We start from the raw sequence: 18,640 nt of genomic DNA, 5'->3' as shown, positions 1-18,640 counted from the left end.
TTATTTTACAGAGTGTGTGACATGGCAGAAGATGATGACAATAAGCACCGTTTTAATTTTTGCAGCCGGGCCGAAGAAGAAAAGGATAAGATAGAAATTAATGGAAATCGTCTGATGATTATCCCTTTAGCTTTTGCACTGCAGGAACACTCAAGCAGATGCTCATCAGTTGACGCATTTACCACAAAGATAACTATTTTACTAGAACATCCTTTCCTAACTCAAGTATATAAGATATTGTTTAATGTACATAAAGAAAATAAATAACGTTCCTGGAAGTTTTTTATTCTTTGTGTTTATTATTTTATAGTTCCCATTCAGCATCCATTTTAAAGACCCATACATGTTTTTTTTTTCAGTTTACCTCACATATGTATAATAATTACTTTGTATTTTACACTGGTAACATACAAATATTTATCAGCTAAGTTTAGAAAGCTTATCCAAACAATACAAAGTTACACCACATGTAACTTATTTGCATTACGGACATAAGTAATAATTGTATTTAGACGTTGTTGCACGTTAAAACATTAGACATTTATTTACCGGGTGTCCCACGAAGAGGTTTAAACGTTTGATTTTATGTTACTTGCCCATTTATGCACCAAACATGTTGAAACTACACATTTCATTAAATAAAATTTCAATCAGAAAATTTGAACATAGCTTATTAAAAAACCTACAATTACAGTCCTCAATTATTCGAACTGCAATCTATCCACAGCGACACACTGATAACAGCGCTTAACAAATTAATCGTAAGCTCTTACAAAGATATTTTGCGGTGCCTGGAGAAGTTCCTCTTCCATTGATTTTTTTTAATTCCTCATCATTATTAAAGCTACGAGTATAAACTTGTTCCTTTAAGTAACCCAATAGAAAGAAATCACACACAATTAAATCTGGGGATCGAGATGGCCAATCTAAAAAATCACTTCCACGACTAATCCAACGGCGATGAAGATTGGATTGAGTAATCGCTTGGATCATTTAGTAATCGCTTGACAGGATTTGCGAAATGAGGAGGAGTGCCATCTTGTTGGAATATTGCTTGATCCATTTCTGGAACCGTAAAATGAGGCAAGACTTGTTCATTTAAAACCTGTGCATATCTATTCCCAGTCATTGTACTGGAAATGTCGTAAAATAGCACTCCATAACAACTGACAGCTGCCCAAACAGTAATTCATTTTCATTTGAGTGTGGACAAGAATATGTGGATTTCCGGTGTTGTAATAATTACAATTATTCCTATTTACAATCAATTATTCCTGAAAAACAATTTGAGTATGCCAATTAGGACCTAGCTCGTGAAACTCAACGATACGAGAACAAAAGTCTACTCTACTATCCCGATCATCTACAAGAAGATTATAGACTAGGTGACTTTTGTAAAATTTTATTTCTTTTTTTTAATAACTCTCTGTACTGAAGACTTTGGAACACCAGATTCAAGTCCAACCTTCCTTAGTGATTTCGATTTACCTGGAGAGCAGAGCATTGATGCGCATACTAGGCCTAGTACTTCTCTTTCCTCATTTCATCCTCTAGAGTACTTTTTTACGACACTTTATAACTAAAGATTTTTCCACTTAGTTATTGTTGGATTGTTAGGTGGTTCAACTTCTGTGTAGGCAACCTTAAATTTTATGATTACCTCTGTAATGTTGCAAAAATCAATAGCCCACACACAACACTTCACTTTTTATTCAACACTAGCTGTTTCCCGCGGCTTCGCACGCGTCTCTTAAGCTTTGCCCGTATATTTCTTTGCCTTCAAATAGTGTTTGGATATTTTAATATACGTAACTACTGTGTTGTAATTGCAGTTTATAATGTGCAGGCGCTTTGATAACTTTTATATCTTGCAGTACAGCCTGGTGGTTAGTTACATCAATGGGCATTGCGTATAAACCTTCTACATAGAAAAATACAAATTTTCATAGTGATCGGTCCAATAGTTTCTGAGTCTATAAAGGACAAACACACAAACATTCATTTTTATATATTATGATTGCAGAAACAGTTTAAACAAAATTTGTCGTTTCTCTTAAGCTTACTCTATGCTTTAAAACTATAAGTGTAAAGAAATTTATATATAAATATATTTTTTGTCGCATTATATATATTTACAAAGAACAGCTGATTAAAAATTTGAAAAGACTCTTTCACTTAATAACATATGTTTGCTGCAATGCATTTCTTACGGGTATTTCTGTAACCAGTGGGGCGGAATCCTGAATCGGGAAAGGGATAAAAAGTATCCTATAACCTTCTACAGATCAAGACGAACAAATTTTAAAAAAAATTAGGCGAATCCGTCCAGCCGTTTGTGAGTGATGCTGTTACACACGAACAGTTTCATTTTTATATATATAGATTAAAAGCCATTTCTCGAACTTAAATATCAGTGAAACTGTAATGGAGGAGGTTAGGTTACGTTTTTATAGCACAAGCAATATTCATCAATCAAACAGCTGTCCTTTAAAACTGTAACGCAGTAGTCAAATCAAGTAATTCAAGAAACTATTTTTATAGGAAATAAAATGGTAAAATTTTCAATATGTCACCATTCTGTTTCTACAACTGTTAGGGAGCTTTAATTTTGACAGAATATTTTTAAAACCGTACATGTGTATCAAGTCTGAATATACTAAAATTCAAGGGTTTATGTTTTATGTCTACCATAAAAACAGGCTTGATATAGTTTTCATTTACTGTTTTTTTTTTTTTTTTTTTTTTTTTTTTTTTTTTTTTTTTTTTTTTTTTTTTTTTACGGTAGAACTAATTTAACAGAGAAAACAGTTATAAGATGGCCATGCCAAAATAATAAGCGTTTATAATACTTGTGTAAAATATGAATAGCAGACAACAAAGCTAACAGACAATAAGAAGTCATTTTTCCAATGTCAAAACCATATAGGAATCTAATAATTTTTATAGCTACTATTCACATCCTCTTTTGATTGGGAAATGTTTCCACCCAAACATGTATGCCGATAAAGGCAGAGAAAATTCAATATTTTTAAATTAAGAGAAATTAATATTACCAATCAGCATTATATAACATGTGTTAACCAAAATATGAGTGCAAAATCTTCACAGGGATCTCAGATACAAGATATTCTAACACCTATCGCTAGACAACAATGTGGTGACTAAGTCAGACAACACATTAGTCAAGTGCTTACAGCCAATTATGGTTGAGAGCGCATGTTCTTAGCACAAAACAAAATCGAGATAACATAATCATGGAAAGGTGGTCTCGTCAGAAGGACATCGTCACAGCTTATATCCATTCAAATATGGCAAATAATAGGTTATATCAAAGGTAATTTTACTTCAATATTTACAATTTTATTTATAATGCAATTAAAATAGATGTCTCGCAAGAAAGGCGTAATTTTGGGCCCCTGGGATCCTCCGAGGTAGGCGGGTGATCGGCTAGAAAGTTCAAGAGAGAAAAGATTACTACGCGTGCCAATTAGGTAATCACTCCACTAAGAATTCAGCCCCAAGAACATCGGAAAATAATAATAATAACCAGTAATGAGTAACAAGGTTGCGAAATGTATATATAATACAATAAAAAGGTTCAGGATTATTGAAAAGTTCACATTCTATGATATAGAAGTGATCGTTAGCTGCTTGGCCACTCGGTTGAGTTTTAGCCAATCACGACAAAGTTCTACTTCCCTCCCTTGCCTGTATAAGCGGTTGTGTACCTCTGGCTCAATCAATTTTAGTTTCAATCGTTTTTAACTGATAATATTCACACACGAATGGCCACCACATATTTAGCTTGCAATTTTGTGGGAAATGTATAAACCAAAAAACGTAAGCGGGATTTATGATACGATTAGGTAAGCGTACTACGTGGAATCTTTAATAAATGAACTTAGAAAAATGTTTTTATGAAAAGTGGAAGATTTATGGTCTGTTGTAAATACGAGATTGGCAAACTATACTTTTACTGAATAATATTTTGATTTTTAAATCCATTTATTTAAAAGCTTATAAGAGTATTACACTTTATAAACGAAATTAAAAACCATTAATTTTATTTTGTATTTAATGCAGTACCTTCCAAATAAAATATACAGTTCAGATAAAAAAAAAACACAGCAATTCATTAGCACTCACTCCAATTTTATATCTAAATCATTTTTCTAAAGTAGTATCCATATTAATATAAATTCGAATATAATAATCGATTTTATTGATACTGTGATATTCAATACAATACTAGTTTCCGGTGCGAATAGATGCACCGTCCTAATGAATAGTCATGTGTCGAACCTAAACTAATTACAGTAGTTGCATTAATTGTTCTTATCGACACAGTTCTTTTTTATATAAATTTTTTATATAAGTTTATATAATTATATAAACTTGTATAAAAAAAAATGAAAAACATAATGAAATAAATAATTTATATCAATTGACTAAAGCATTCTTCATTATTTAGGGAATAATTCCATCAGGAGTATGGGTGTCAAGAAGCAAAATAATTACTGGCGCGACCATTATTATTGGCATAAGTATTCGAATCCACATTCTTCTTTTTTTCTTAATCCTTATGTATAAACATGATTGTTTTACAGTATGTCATTTATAGACTCAGAAACATTATGAAAATTTGTAATTATATGTATTTTTCCACTGAGAAGGTTTATATGCTATGCACATTGATGTAACTCACCATCAGTAAGCGCTATAAATAATAAGAGTTTTCAAAGCGCCTGCACATTATAAACTGCAATTATGATACAGTTTTGTATATTTGATACAGCAAAACACTATTTGAAGGCGCCAAGTTATCTATATATCTATATTATTTGTCTTTAGTTAGACTACTTTCTAATAAATGCGTGTATAATGGCTTTAAACAGTTTCTTGTTTGTGGCAACAAGGTAAAATCCACACCGTCGTTCGAAATAATATTAATTTGAACCAGAAGTGCTTATAAACGGGCAAAAGTTACTAAAATCGTGCGAAGCCGTGGGAAACAGCTAGTGAAATTATAAATATAAAAGCGCCTTTTTTCGTTGTTTTCACGCGTAAGCTATTTAACTGATGATACTGAAATTTTACATGGACATTCTTAGGGTCCATGGTATGAATATAGTCCTACTCTTATTCTTAAAACCCCTCCGGGATAGCCCCACTTGTATTTGAAGTAGCAGAAATCCCAACTTAGTCTGTAAAGTTGGGAAATATTAAATGAAGGGCCTGTTAATTGTAATAAACTGTTCTGTGTAAACATGTTTTATAACAGCACAAACATGTGTTTAATTAATTTAATGACTATTTCCAATTTGTTTGTATTTATGGTCTGAAAGCATAGAGTAAGCTTTATATGAACAACACATCTTATTTCAACATTTTCTGCAACCTCAGTTAAGCACAGAGTAAGGAAATGTAAAAATATCAAAAGGTTTAGTAAAAATAGCTTATAATTTAAACTGTACAGTTTTAGCAAATATTAAGTAAAAGACAAAGTTACTATCTAACTTTTACTATAAATTTAAAGTCTGTTAAAAAACCCCATCTTATTTGTCTTTTGACCTAAGTAGGTTTTTCAGATGTATATATATTTCTTGATCGGGAAACCAGGCAAAATCAAGTATGGAACAATAATACTAAGACTGGAGTAAATCATGAAAACTTCTATGTATATGTATTTTTTCACGGAGAAGGTTTATACGCTGTGCACATTGATGTCATTTGACACCAGGAAGCACTGTAAATAATAAGAGTTTTCAAAGTGCCTGCACATTATAAACTGCAATTACGAGACAGTTAAGTATATTAAATAGCCAAACACTATTTGAAGGCGCTCAGTTATAATGTATATTATTTTCCTTTTAAATATATTACTGGTTGAACTTAAAGCTTGAGTGATAGACTACTTTATAATAAAGTACATCTACGTGTACAATGGCTGTAAAAATACACTTTCTGACATATTTTCTTGTTCGTGGAAACCAAGGCACGTTTAACATTGGCATCGAAAATATATTTCATTCGAACCAAAGTGTTCAACACGTGTTTAGTTGGGAGAGAAACTTGAAAGCAACTGTGCCGCCCTACATTCCTGGTACAACTTGTTACCCAGAGCTCATTAAGCGTTTCTCTCAATCGAGTTTTAATACGCAGATTATTGTTGTGAGGTTACTTGGAACAGTCTTAGCCCAATTAGTTAATTACCTAATTAGTATAGGGAAAAACAACTATCCTTTAAACAGGTCCTTCCTGAACAAATTCAATAGATTCTAAATACAGAATTATTATAGCCTGTTCACAATAATATTACAACTATAAAAACATAACTCCAATTTAAAAAATGTGTTGATGGTAATTGTCTGTTTACACGGTAAATTGGAATTAATTTCAAAATATTATATCCCATTATTGAATCACAAATTCTGCATTTGAGTGTTTAAAGGGGTATTTATTTATTTATGGCAATACACAATTTTACAAACCAATCACCATGTGGCTGCATATGGAATCAAATAATTCTTACAATATGGATAAAAAGTGAAACTATAACAATCATTAACTAGGGAAACCCATCAGCAGTGACTTAATAAATATTTTCAACTATTAAGACAACAAATCAACAACCACCCTCAACAATGATAGCTAAGTATAAAATAACTACAAGAAAAAACAACCACCCATGAAGTATGAGGCGGCAAAATAGATCAATAATAACTTTATATCATAGGGCACGGTAGTGAAGTGCATCATACACTATGGCATTAAGCAAATCCGTCAAAGTAATCAACAAAACAACTCAACAACGAATGCATCACATAACAATACAGTTTATACTTAATACGCGATAATGCAAAACAGATAATAAACAAAGAAACGGAAAAAGCAGCCAATTAAACTGTAAGTGGCAACAGAAAATACTGTTTGGTTTTAAGACAACAGTAGTCGATATGATCACTAGGCATCGCACTGTAACATGAGGGCAAATGATTTTCTCAACATGATAGCCAGGTTCTAACCTTGCAAACACTATGTCTCCAGGTCTCATTAAGCGGGGAACTGTGTGTTCCCTCTCAGTCAGTCCCAGATGATGCTTGAGAGTATGGAAGTTGCAACCATGCTTCATAAGGAACCCACAATATTTCCATTGAAAAGAAAAAGCTCTCCTGATTGTCCTGACGATTACAGAGGAACATGTGCTGAATAATAATCTCTTTATTGCATTAGTTTAGCTATTTTTACATCATATCGCAATCATCGATAATTAATCCATTTACATTGTTTCATCCACACATTCACACACCAACATACTCACAATTCATACAAACATTCAAGACACAAGCGCTCTCAAATATCCTAGCGGCTTATCATGAATCCATCCACAGAGTAGAAAGCCTTGGACACGAAAAGGAGTTTTATACGCGTTTTAAATTTATTTTGATTATTGGATATTTTTATTTCTTCAGGGAACTTGTTGCTTTATCTGACACCAACTTCTATGGCTGTTGCGCTACTGTCATTCTGCGTTGATGAGTTCGAAAGTTTTCCCTGCCTCTAGTTTTATATTGATGAACGTCTCTGCCACGCACCTTGATCTGCAGTACATGGCCTCAAAAATATAGAGGCAGGGCAAAGTCAGCAATCCCAACTCCACGAAAGATTCCCTATACTACTCTCTGTAATTCAGATTTCCAATGATTCTAACACCTTTTTTTGGAGTCTAAAGGCTGCTCCATTTTGGTTTTCGCACAACTTCCCCTAAGTCTTATTCCATATTCAAAACGAGGATGGATTAGGCCATAGTAGGCCATTGTTAAAACTTCTGGGGAACAGAATTTTGTTAGATTGCGCAGAGTAGAGATGCCTGAGATAATGATGGTTAATGGTAGTAAACCTAATCCACCCAACCGACTAATACGCTTTACCTAGGAAGTAAGCCAGTTCTGGCCCAATAGCAAGCGTAAAATCTCCTGATAATCCTGATGACTCCTGGAATACATGGTCTAAATGATTTTTGTGGACTTTGCAATTTGAAGGGTTATGCTGAGGTAAAATTCCTTCTTCAGAATAATGGCCATGAGTGTAACAGTAACATACTAATGATATTTTCAACCTGGAAGACACGTTTAGCTCTTAAAATCACTTCTTCCTGTCTCACGATATATAAATAACTACTTGAGTTAGACTTTAAATCTGTCATATAATATGACACCAAATAATACGAGTATGAAGACAATATTGCGTTAAGATTTATTTAATAGGCAACATCAAGATTGACGATGGCGCATTCCCCTCCATGACATGGTTTGGCTGAGCGTTAGAGAAGCTTAATTATACTCATGATATCGCGAAAACTTATTGACTTATAACCTTGGAATTTCTCACATGTTTGTATAACTTTGTATAACTCAGTGGGCTGGGTCTTAGTTCTTCTTATGTCTGTCTTTCACAGGTTAGGCTATCTCTAGAATAAAGTGTGCTGAAAAGTTGAAATTTTGCACGAAGGAAACAGGATTTTTCCGGACATTTGCCATCGTTCAGTGAAACAACGATTTCATGTTTGACTGAACGATGGCAAATGTCCGGAAAATCCTGTTTCCTTCACAATCCTTCCATCGGCCAAAAAATAAACCTTCAAACAAAGAATTTGCACGAAGCTTCATTTCTGCGCAGGCAAGATCGAGCTTGATCATAGTGCATTGCAAGACGGCATTACTAGTTTGTACTAGGTAGCTTTTCGCACGATGGGCTAAATTATACCGAACCAGATGTTGTAGGGATATAACTCACAGCCTCGAAACTTACCAATGCCTGTAACGCCTGTAATAATAATTGTTATTGTCGGCCCTGAAAGGTTACAATTGATTTATTAGTGTAAAATCCCATATACTTCAATGTATACCTGAATGATTGGCTTCGCTGACGCTCAGCCAAATTCCATTGGCGGATACGAATCATCATTTACGTATGAAGACAAATTGTCATTTCTGTACTTTAGCTTTTCGAGATATCATGCAGACAGAAGGACAGACAGAAATTAAATTTTGCCAGTCTTTTGAGTGACTTCGCTAATGCTCAGCCAGTTACGTCTATTTCTGTGGCAAGCAGGACAAACATTAAACTTGATGTTCAATCAATTAAATTACAAATTTGTGGTACGCTGTTCAATATATAGACTATAAAGTATGAAAAAACACTTTAAATTATTTGTACGTTATTTAAGCACTATTGTTTCAGCGAAAGAAATTCAACCGTATTTATCAAATTTACTTTTGCCTCAAGCGGAGGATGAGACATAAAGAATGCTGTAATAAAGCACCTCCTTTCACTTAATTAATTTTTCTCTCCCCGGAGAAATAACTTAAACAAAACTCTTTTTATCGTGCAATAAAGCAAGAAAGGTGTAACAAAACTTTACAGATTAGCAATTTTACAGCTTTGACAGATCATGAAAATGCAGTTTGGCGAATTCAGGTCACGTTTATACCTGCTGGAATATAATAAATGCAAGTTATTAAATGTTCTTTATCGCATTGTTACATTTTTATTATCTTGGATAGTATGCAAGTCAGTCATAATTTCCTCAATTCTTTTAATAAATTATTCCATTGCTGACCATTACATCCATACTCATTTACGTAATTATATTCTGTAGAGGTAAATAAAAATTAAACAGTGTACATAAACTCTTATAACATCAGAAATATATTGCATCCATATGGTTCATACTAACAAGTAGCCTACTTGGTAAGCCGGAGAGTTTTATCCTTCCTGTTAGAATTGTAGAGGTTTTCCTCATAGCCACGGTTGCAGCTTCCGAATGATTTATGCAGTCGTGTATTGTATAGGCTAGCAGTAACCCGCGGCTTCACAAGCAATTTCGTAGGATTTGAAAGTGCATGAGAATTCTGGTTCGAGTGAATTATATTTTCGACGCCAATGTTCAGTTTGTGTTGTTTCTATGATTAAGAAAAAAAAAAAAACAAAAAACAAATAAATATATTGTATATAGTAACTAGATAGTACTTTTGTCATTTATATCTGCATTACAGTAATGCCCAAGCACTGTATATTTAATATCTGCTAAAATATGTGGTAAAATCATAGTTTTTATAAAATATTTTATTTTTTTATATGGATTTTTCTTATCTGTGATCAACAGCGATTGCAGAAATGAGAAGTATTGCAACAACTATCTAGCTTACTCTATGCTTTCACACTATAAATAATATAAACAAATTGAAAATAGTAGTAAATTAATGTAAACATATGGTTTTGCTACCATAAAACAATGTTTACATAGAACAGTTGATTACATTTAACAGAGTTCTTCAAGAAAATATTTAGCAACTCTAGAGACAAAGATGGGATTTCGGTACTTTTTAGTCCAGTGGGGCGTAGCCCAGAGGAATTTTAATAGGCCTATATTCATACCAGGACTATAAGAATGTCCCCATTTAAAATCTCAGATCAATCGGAATAGTTTATGCGTGAAAGCAAAATAAAGAAACAAAGACACTTTCACAAGGGGAGTCTAAATTCCATTTAACGATAATGTTAACTTTATGTTACATATCTCTGGAAGTAAGTAACCTAGAAACCTACATTATTGTTTGTTTGAAAGAACAGCTCTTTAGTTAGTTTCCGCGTAAATTATTGTTATTATTGGTAAAAAATAAAAAAATTTGTGATATTTTTTTAAAAATATGATTTTTGGAAATTATTTTTTATATTTTTCCATTTGCTAAATTTTTATTTATAATTGGAATATTTTGAAACTTTAGGAGGAACTAGTGTTTATAGTAATGCAGCTACAGTAACAATTTGGCTATCCTACCTATAACCGTTCTTGAGATATATCACATCAAATGTACAAAAATGCTATTTTGCGGAAAACTGCAAAAATTTAAAAATTAACACCAAAATTTAAGTTATATTACCTTTAGTATAATCCTGCACCATAAGATGAGTTCTCTGGGTCTTCTGATCCCTAGTAAATGTCTTCCAGACTTCTTTTGCCTAATGTCCTGCTTTGTCGGATTTTTTTTTTCAAGGTCAGTCATGGCCTTTTCTGCTTTTCGGAGTCGGTCCAAGTCCATCTTCTTCATAGCGGCAAGCATGTTAGATCCTACTTCCAACCCTAACCCCTCTAATATTTTACACTTGCTGGAAAACCCTTCATTAAATGATAGCACAGCATCATGTGCGCCAAATGACAAGGTGTGCAATCGTACAAAAGTTCTTTTAGGAATACGAGACCATATGAGGTTGTTTAGTGACTCATTTGGGTTCTGGACTTCCCTTTGAGGCACTTTGCTAATAACTCTGGATCAGACAGGCTCTTGAAAATTGGTTTTAATTTCAACATAATGGCTTCAGGAAGATGGAAATGTTTGCCATGGTCATAGGATTTATTTTTGAGTTCTGCTTTTTTATATTTACGTCACTTCATCATTCGGATACAATTGATGTGTTGGCGTTTCATTTGTAGATTGGACATGAAAATATGTTGCCCAAACAGCTTTCTTCATCTCAACTACACTATGGGTGTTCCTCCTAATTGATAATCCATAAAACGTCTGAAGCTTTTGAACCGCAGCAGTCGTTAGTCGGTTTTTCCCAGACAAAGGTTTCCTATCTGACAATTTTTCTTTTTTACATTTATCTTTTAGAGTGCGTAGGCGAGTCCCCATACGCTTCTGTACATGACCTACGCATTCTAGTTTTCTAATTACTACATCAGGTCCATAAGGTAGGGATTCAGATTGATACAGTTGCACGACCAAGGAGCTTTTTTACTAAAACTGAGTTGCAGGCCTTATTTTATTGATTTTTTTCATAGCTTTACGATTTATGTATTACAAAGTGTTATATATCATTGGAAAGAGGAAATTTCAAACTGTAATATTCAATAAAAAACCCAAAATTGAAAAAAAAAATAATTTTTTTCAATTTAGACTCCCCTTTTTTAAATGTTTGATGGCTGAAGTACTTTATGTCCTTTGCATCAATTCTCATTTTTTCTGAATAATTATACATGTTTATAGTCCGGAAGAGTATGTAGAACATAATTTTGAGAAGTTCAGTCTCCTTTTCCATCGAATATAAGTTTGACTTTTTGTAATCTCCCCAATCCTTTTGAGGTTCCATATGAGTCCCTTAAAAACGTAAACATAAATTCTAGTTAATTATGAGCACAGGTAGAGAATAAATAATACTATGAGTCATATTGAAATCATGAATACATATTTTGTTGTGCTTAATTTCGAAGCTATATTTGTATTTTGACTTTCTGTTAGCACCATTACAATGTAAATGTTGGACATCATAAATTAGAATTCTCATGATTTTAAAATTGTATTTTAAACTAGTCCCAACACAAAAATTCGACGATAGCTTTGGATGCCCCTAAAAACTACACTGGGGACATGACGAAATCAACAAACTTTTATATAAGCAGTAAGCTATTGCACACTACCCAGAAAAATATCCTATTACAGAACAAATTACTCATGAAAGCGAAAATGTGGGTTACAAACTAATGTGAACTTGCCCTACTGGAGAAACATCAACATCATTCAGGCCAAGAATAAATCGTCGTGTCGATGTTCGACATCAAAATTTACTTAGGTCTGTGTCTGCACATGTTGTACAATACTTTAAAACTTTTGAAATGTATTTCTCTAACTGGCATCAATAAATTTTTAAAATTATAAAATAAATATAATATCAAATCGTTGTTGAAAAGGTACGAACAAATCCAACATATTAGCTCTTCAAACAAAAATCACTCTTAAGAATAGGTAATGAATAATACGTTTCTTTACCTGGGTTTAGAAAAGATGCATGTTTTATTTACCAACTTTTATTCAATACCTTATTGGTATCTTTAATGTGCTTTTAACCATTTTTATTCTTTTATTTGTTCATTTATTGGCTGAGTATTAGCGAAACCTATCGATCGAAGGGTTGAAAAATATTTATTTCTGACTGTCTGATCGTCTGTCACACGATATTTGTAAAAGAAAACATGCCTGTAGAAATTATGCATGAAGAGGGCAATGTACCCAAAACATGTTTTTTTTAATTTCTGCCACTAATTAATCTTTTTGTTCATTAAAGTGTCTCACTAGGACAGGGTTTTAAAAGAAAATATATTATTAACACCCCTCCCACCCCTTTTCAGAGGAAAGGGAGGGGGTTTTTCAAGAAATTCTTGTTTTACACCATAGCTGCTTTTTGTATTGCACCTATTCCAAATGTTTAGATGTGTTTTAAAGCTAATAAATAGCCTTACAAAGTGTAGTATGGAAGTTTGTGTAGTTATTAAAATAGGTTAGTAACATTTTTATTTTACTTTTTTTTTTTTCAAAAAATTATAATTTTCTATAAATGGAAAAAAATTATATTAAGAGTATAATTTAAAATATACTTGATCCCATACTACACTTTGTGCACTATATATTGATGAACACATGTACAAAATATGAGGTCTCTAGGTCAATAAATAAAGAAGTTACGTTGTAAAACGTGTTGGAAAACACGGAAAAAACAAACTTACGGGAAAAGGCAAAAAACTTCATATGTTTATTATATATGAAAAGTAAGACTATTTACATAATCATTGTTTTTGTGTTTAGTGTAAATGTATTTTACACTTAAAAGAGTCCAGCCCCATAGGTAACACCTTCTTTTTTTAATTTCTTTTCTCTTCCTTTTTCATCTTTTTTTCAATTTAACTAACTTGCTGACGGAATATTTTATACTTCAAGTTTTTCTTACTAATTTTGTTTTCTAGAATATTGATTTTTAGTTGATTGATTCATGACTAAATCAAAACTAATAGTCTAAATCACTAAATTGTTCAAAAAAACACAACAAAACACATGTCAATTCATATTTAAAACACGTTCACATACATATATTCAAAAAAGATTATATAGATTGTAGATATGTACAGTATGTGATATAAATCTAAGATAGTGGCGGTTTCCATTAAACAAACAAAGTTGACCAAAACTAAAAACAAACGGTCTGGTCTTGCTACTGTATCTATTATGAAAGGTATATTTAATGTACCGCTTTATAGTTCATCTCCCTGTGACAATTTGTATGGACATAAATTACATAATCTAAGTTAAAATAAATTGCAAACGTGTTTAACAAATTTAGCAGCATCACTAACGGACAATGGGTCGTAAAGCAGGCGATAATAAAACCTCGCGGGAGAAATAATTCCAGCAAAAACTCGCTTCGTGCAATGAAAACAAGAAATATGTAACGAACTTCGTAGATTAACAGTTTTACTGTTTTTATGGGATCGCTAAAATAACGTCTTGCATACTTGGAGAATATTTTGAACGGTGTTTCTTCTTATGATGGAGGAATAAAACCACTGTAATAAAAAGTTATTACTCTTACTGTTTTATGTTCTGTTTTACGTGACTTTAATTATAGCTTGCTATACAATTTCGAATGCTAAATAAAAATTATTTTTTTTGTTATGGCTACTCTAAAATGTTTTAAGGCTATTTTATCCTATAGTAAAGGGTTTTTTAATACATTTTGAGTATTGGGAAAATTAATACACTTGTCACAACATACCGAAGGTCTACTTTATTCATGCCCTGCAATACGATGTTTTATAGATATTTTGCATGTAGTTTGACACATTTTCTGACTTTTGCATATCACTATAATGCATAGGTATGATTTTTCTCTTTGGCACGGTTTTTCCGTCTATGTGTTAGATTTAATATTAGCCTGAGAAGAGATCAAATGGAAAATCTCGAAACGTAGCGCTGCTGAATTTTGTTTCCTTTAGCAATGTCAAATGTCCGTAAACACCCTCTTATCCTCCAAGTGGTTCTAAACATTCAAATACATTCTAAACAAATAAAAGACATACAGACAAGTATTCAGTCCTTTATACAATCGTAAAGTATTATTTTGACCGATCATTATGAAAATTTTTATGTATGATATGTATTTTATCCAGTAGAAGATTTATATGCTACGGCCATTAATGTAAATCGCCACCAGCCGGCGCTGCAAAACATAAAATTTTCAAAGCGCCTGCACACTATAAACTGCAATTACGAGACAGGTACGTATATTAAATAGCCAAAAACTATTTGAAGGCGCTAAGTTATTATGTATAATTGTCTTTAAGTTAAATTTCTGGTTGAACTTAAAGCTTGAGTGTTAGAACACTTTATAATAAAGTACATGTACGTATACAATTGCTATAAGCATACACATTGACCGTGGCAACAAGGAAAACTCTACATCAGCGTTGGAAATATAATTCACTTGAACTAGAAGTGCACATACAAAGCGTGCGAAGTCCATATAATTAAGGCTTTGGACTTTGTCGACTACGAGACTCCAGGTGGCTTAAGGTACAATATTTGAGTCTAAGTAGAAATATGGTAATTCTGTTGACTTGCTGATCGTCTGGGGTCTCGGACCGCCAGAGAGTTTCAGAGAATATTTTCCGTCAGATAACATTGACGCTCCCATTAATAATTTATCATTTGCATTGATGTTGTTTTGAATAACAACAATTTGTTTAAGATTCCAGAACACAACTGCAGTATTACAATTCAAAATTAGTAAAAAATCGAGAAATTGTAGTTACAAATTTTTAAAAATTTCATTCTTTCTATTGGTCATAAATTATTTAACTCTTCAAAATTAGGACGCTATTTGGTCGTAAAGGCAATCTACCGGTACTGTTTAGGTGAAGTTCTCGGGTTTATTTTATTTATTTTTTTTAGTGATCTGTTTTAGGTTACTTTGCTTGGTTGTAGTTAATCATCTATATCTGTTCACAAAATACCTTTTCCAGCTGGAACATTCAACTTTCTTTTCTTATTCTTTCGTATTGGCTCAGTTTCTTTTTTCCTATTCTCTTCTAGATAGCTTTGGAATGAGTTGATCAAATTTTGGGTGATATTAGAATCTTCAGGACCGGTACCGGTGCCAGTATGGGCAGTACTGGTATTTTTGCCTTCATTCGGGAGTCTTTTCAAAACTTCATTTCGATTCAAAGGCGAAACCCTGCGGCTTTGAAGCCACTTTTCAAATTCTGGTTGATATTGTCTTCACCTAATGGTTCTAAACATTCCTTCAAGAGTCTAGGAAATCTGTCCTTTGGGATGGTACCACGGGTTTTTTCTTTCCATTCAGTCAGAGTTTCACGCTACTTAATTTTAAGCGGCCTGAAAAATGCTACGTCTAGGGGCTTGGTATAGTGGGTACTATTGGGAGGCAAAAGTACAAAACTGATGTTGTAATTGTTACATTCTTTGATAATATGTGGCGAGATATGGCTTGAAATATTGTCTCCAACCAACACTTTCTTAGCCTCCTTGTCAAACTTTTGAAAATAAGGTAAAGCTACCTTTGTGAACCAGTCCTCAAAAATGTAAAGGACACTTTTTAGATCTGTTGTAGATTTCCCCTTTAGGGCCGTTTTCAGTCCAAGAATCATAAAATTTTATAGCCTTGTAACATATATACGGAGGGAGTAGAGTCCCAATGACACTTCCGGCGAACATGACCGACGTACTAGATTTTGAAAAATCTATAACACGTTCGGGGTGTCGTGTACCTCTCCTTACAATCACGTTTTTTTACGACCTGGGTCGTCTGTGATGTTGGTCTCGTCGTAATTGACAATCATTGAAGGTTCAGCATCCTTTAATGTCTCAGTTAGCTCGTAGAAATAGCTGTTGACAGTACCCATATTCACAGCTGCCCTATTTCTTTTGATGTTTTGGCACAGTCTTTTAGATCATTCAGCACAGTTCCTTTTTAGAAAGGAGTCAATGAAATCCACTCCTGGCATATTGTTTTTGAACTTCGATTCATTACTATCACTTCGATCCAGATAACCCTTAACTATCGATCTTATGTCTAGGCTTGTCAAGGGAAACCCTGAATTCCCAACCATGGTTTTGCACTCCACTAATCTCCTTTCCTCTTCAGAACTTAGAACACATGGCTTCCCTACTTTATTTTTTTAACTTTTAATGCAGCTGTAATAGCACACCTGGATATTCCATATTTTTCTGCAGCTTGCCGTAAGGATAGGCCTTTTAATATCTTCTACTGCAACTTTTAACTGGTCGTCTGAATAATCTTTATATATTTTCTTGCTCCAACACGTCTCTGATAGTTTCTAGTCATCTTTTAACTGGAAAAATGTAAAAAGAAAATAATTGAAAGATTTTAAAATACAGGTATCGTATATAGTATGGTGGTTTATGTTTGGGGTAACAACAGCCACTTACTCTTTGGTGGTCTTTGTTACCCCAGACACGGAGAAGCTGGAAATGAACAAAAGTTTTTTAAAAAACTTTTCAGAAACAGTCTGTGAAATGGAAACATTAATAAATAGGAATGTTTTAGGTTATGTTTAAGAGGTTAATATTTTAAAAAAAATTGCAGATACTGTACATAGTTGGTAACCAAAGTGACGAAGCTGATAAATGTTAGGGTAAAATTAGGTTAAGTATCAATAATTTGTATACACTTACATATAATAATCACAATGTAGTCAGCTATACCATTAAAAACAGACTAACGAACTGAACTAGTTGATGTCATAAACGTCTCTCAACCTCAATTAGTGTTGCCAATATTAGCGCGGGAAAAATATTCTGCAAAATGGCCTAAGTTACCCTGGTGGCCTATGTAACCCCCGGTTTACGGTAATTGAAGCAAACTTGGGCAGCCCGTCCTCAGACCGGTTTTTTGACAATTTAACCAATGCCCGGGTCCTTAGGGAACCCGCATGTCTTTTTGAAGGGACCGTGTCGACGAACGGCGTATGGCGGGACATCACGGGGTCCGACCAAATAGCTTTACTGGGGTCCAACACACCTGAGTTCGGCCCTGAATTTTGGTTTCAGCTGATTTCAATCTGGGCTCAAGCCTATTGGTGATTCGTGTTATTTCGGACATTTCTCGGCTTAAGATTATATAATGTCATCTGATATAGTTTTGAGGCCCTCTTTAGTGGTGAGCGAATAAATTTTATTAACAATAGCCTGCAACACATTAGAGTTGGTATTAGGTTGGGATGCTCCACAGTCCATGCAATCAGTCATGGACGTTTTTTTCTCATTATCAACAGAGTTCCTTTCGGGTAAGTTGTACAATATATTTTTAGTCTGTCTAGTAAATCGATCTGCAATCTCAGCGCGAAAATCTTCTAGTTGGCATGTTGCAGCGCCAGTGCCACCTTTAAGATATTTTAATAAGATATTTTGATAATAATTTAAGCAATTTATAACAATACCACAAGTCCAGCTTATAACTGTGTTGTTAGCTACTTGGTGCAGTCAGGATGAAATGAACACTTACAAAGCTCTTATCATTCAACACCCTTGTCAATTACTTTTTTGCAACATATTATACACACCTTCTTGTTATCAATGTAGGATGCCATTATAATAGATTGCTGGTTATTATCGTGATTGAACAGCTGTCTAGCATAGCTTTGGTTTTTTTGACGGATTAAAGTATAAATGCAAAATTAACAATCGTTTGATATAGCATGCTAGAGTTACGGGGAAAGAAATCTAAAAGGCTGCGGGTTTTTCGGCCATGTGTTTATTTTCAAATA

Source organism: Homalodisca vitripennis, unplaced genomic scaffold (genome assembly GCF_021130785.1).
Source record: "Homalodisca vitripennis isolate AUS2020 unplaced genomic scaffold, UT_GWSS_2.1 ScUCBcl_2811;HRSCAF=7916, whole genome shotgun sequence".
Classification (NCBI taxonomy): Eukaryota; Metazoa; Arthropoda; class Insecta; order Hemiptera; family Cicadellidae; genus Homalodisca; species Homalodisca vitripennis.
This window is presented reverse-complemented; position numbering follows the sequence as displayed.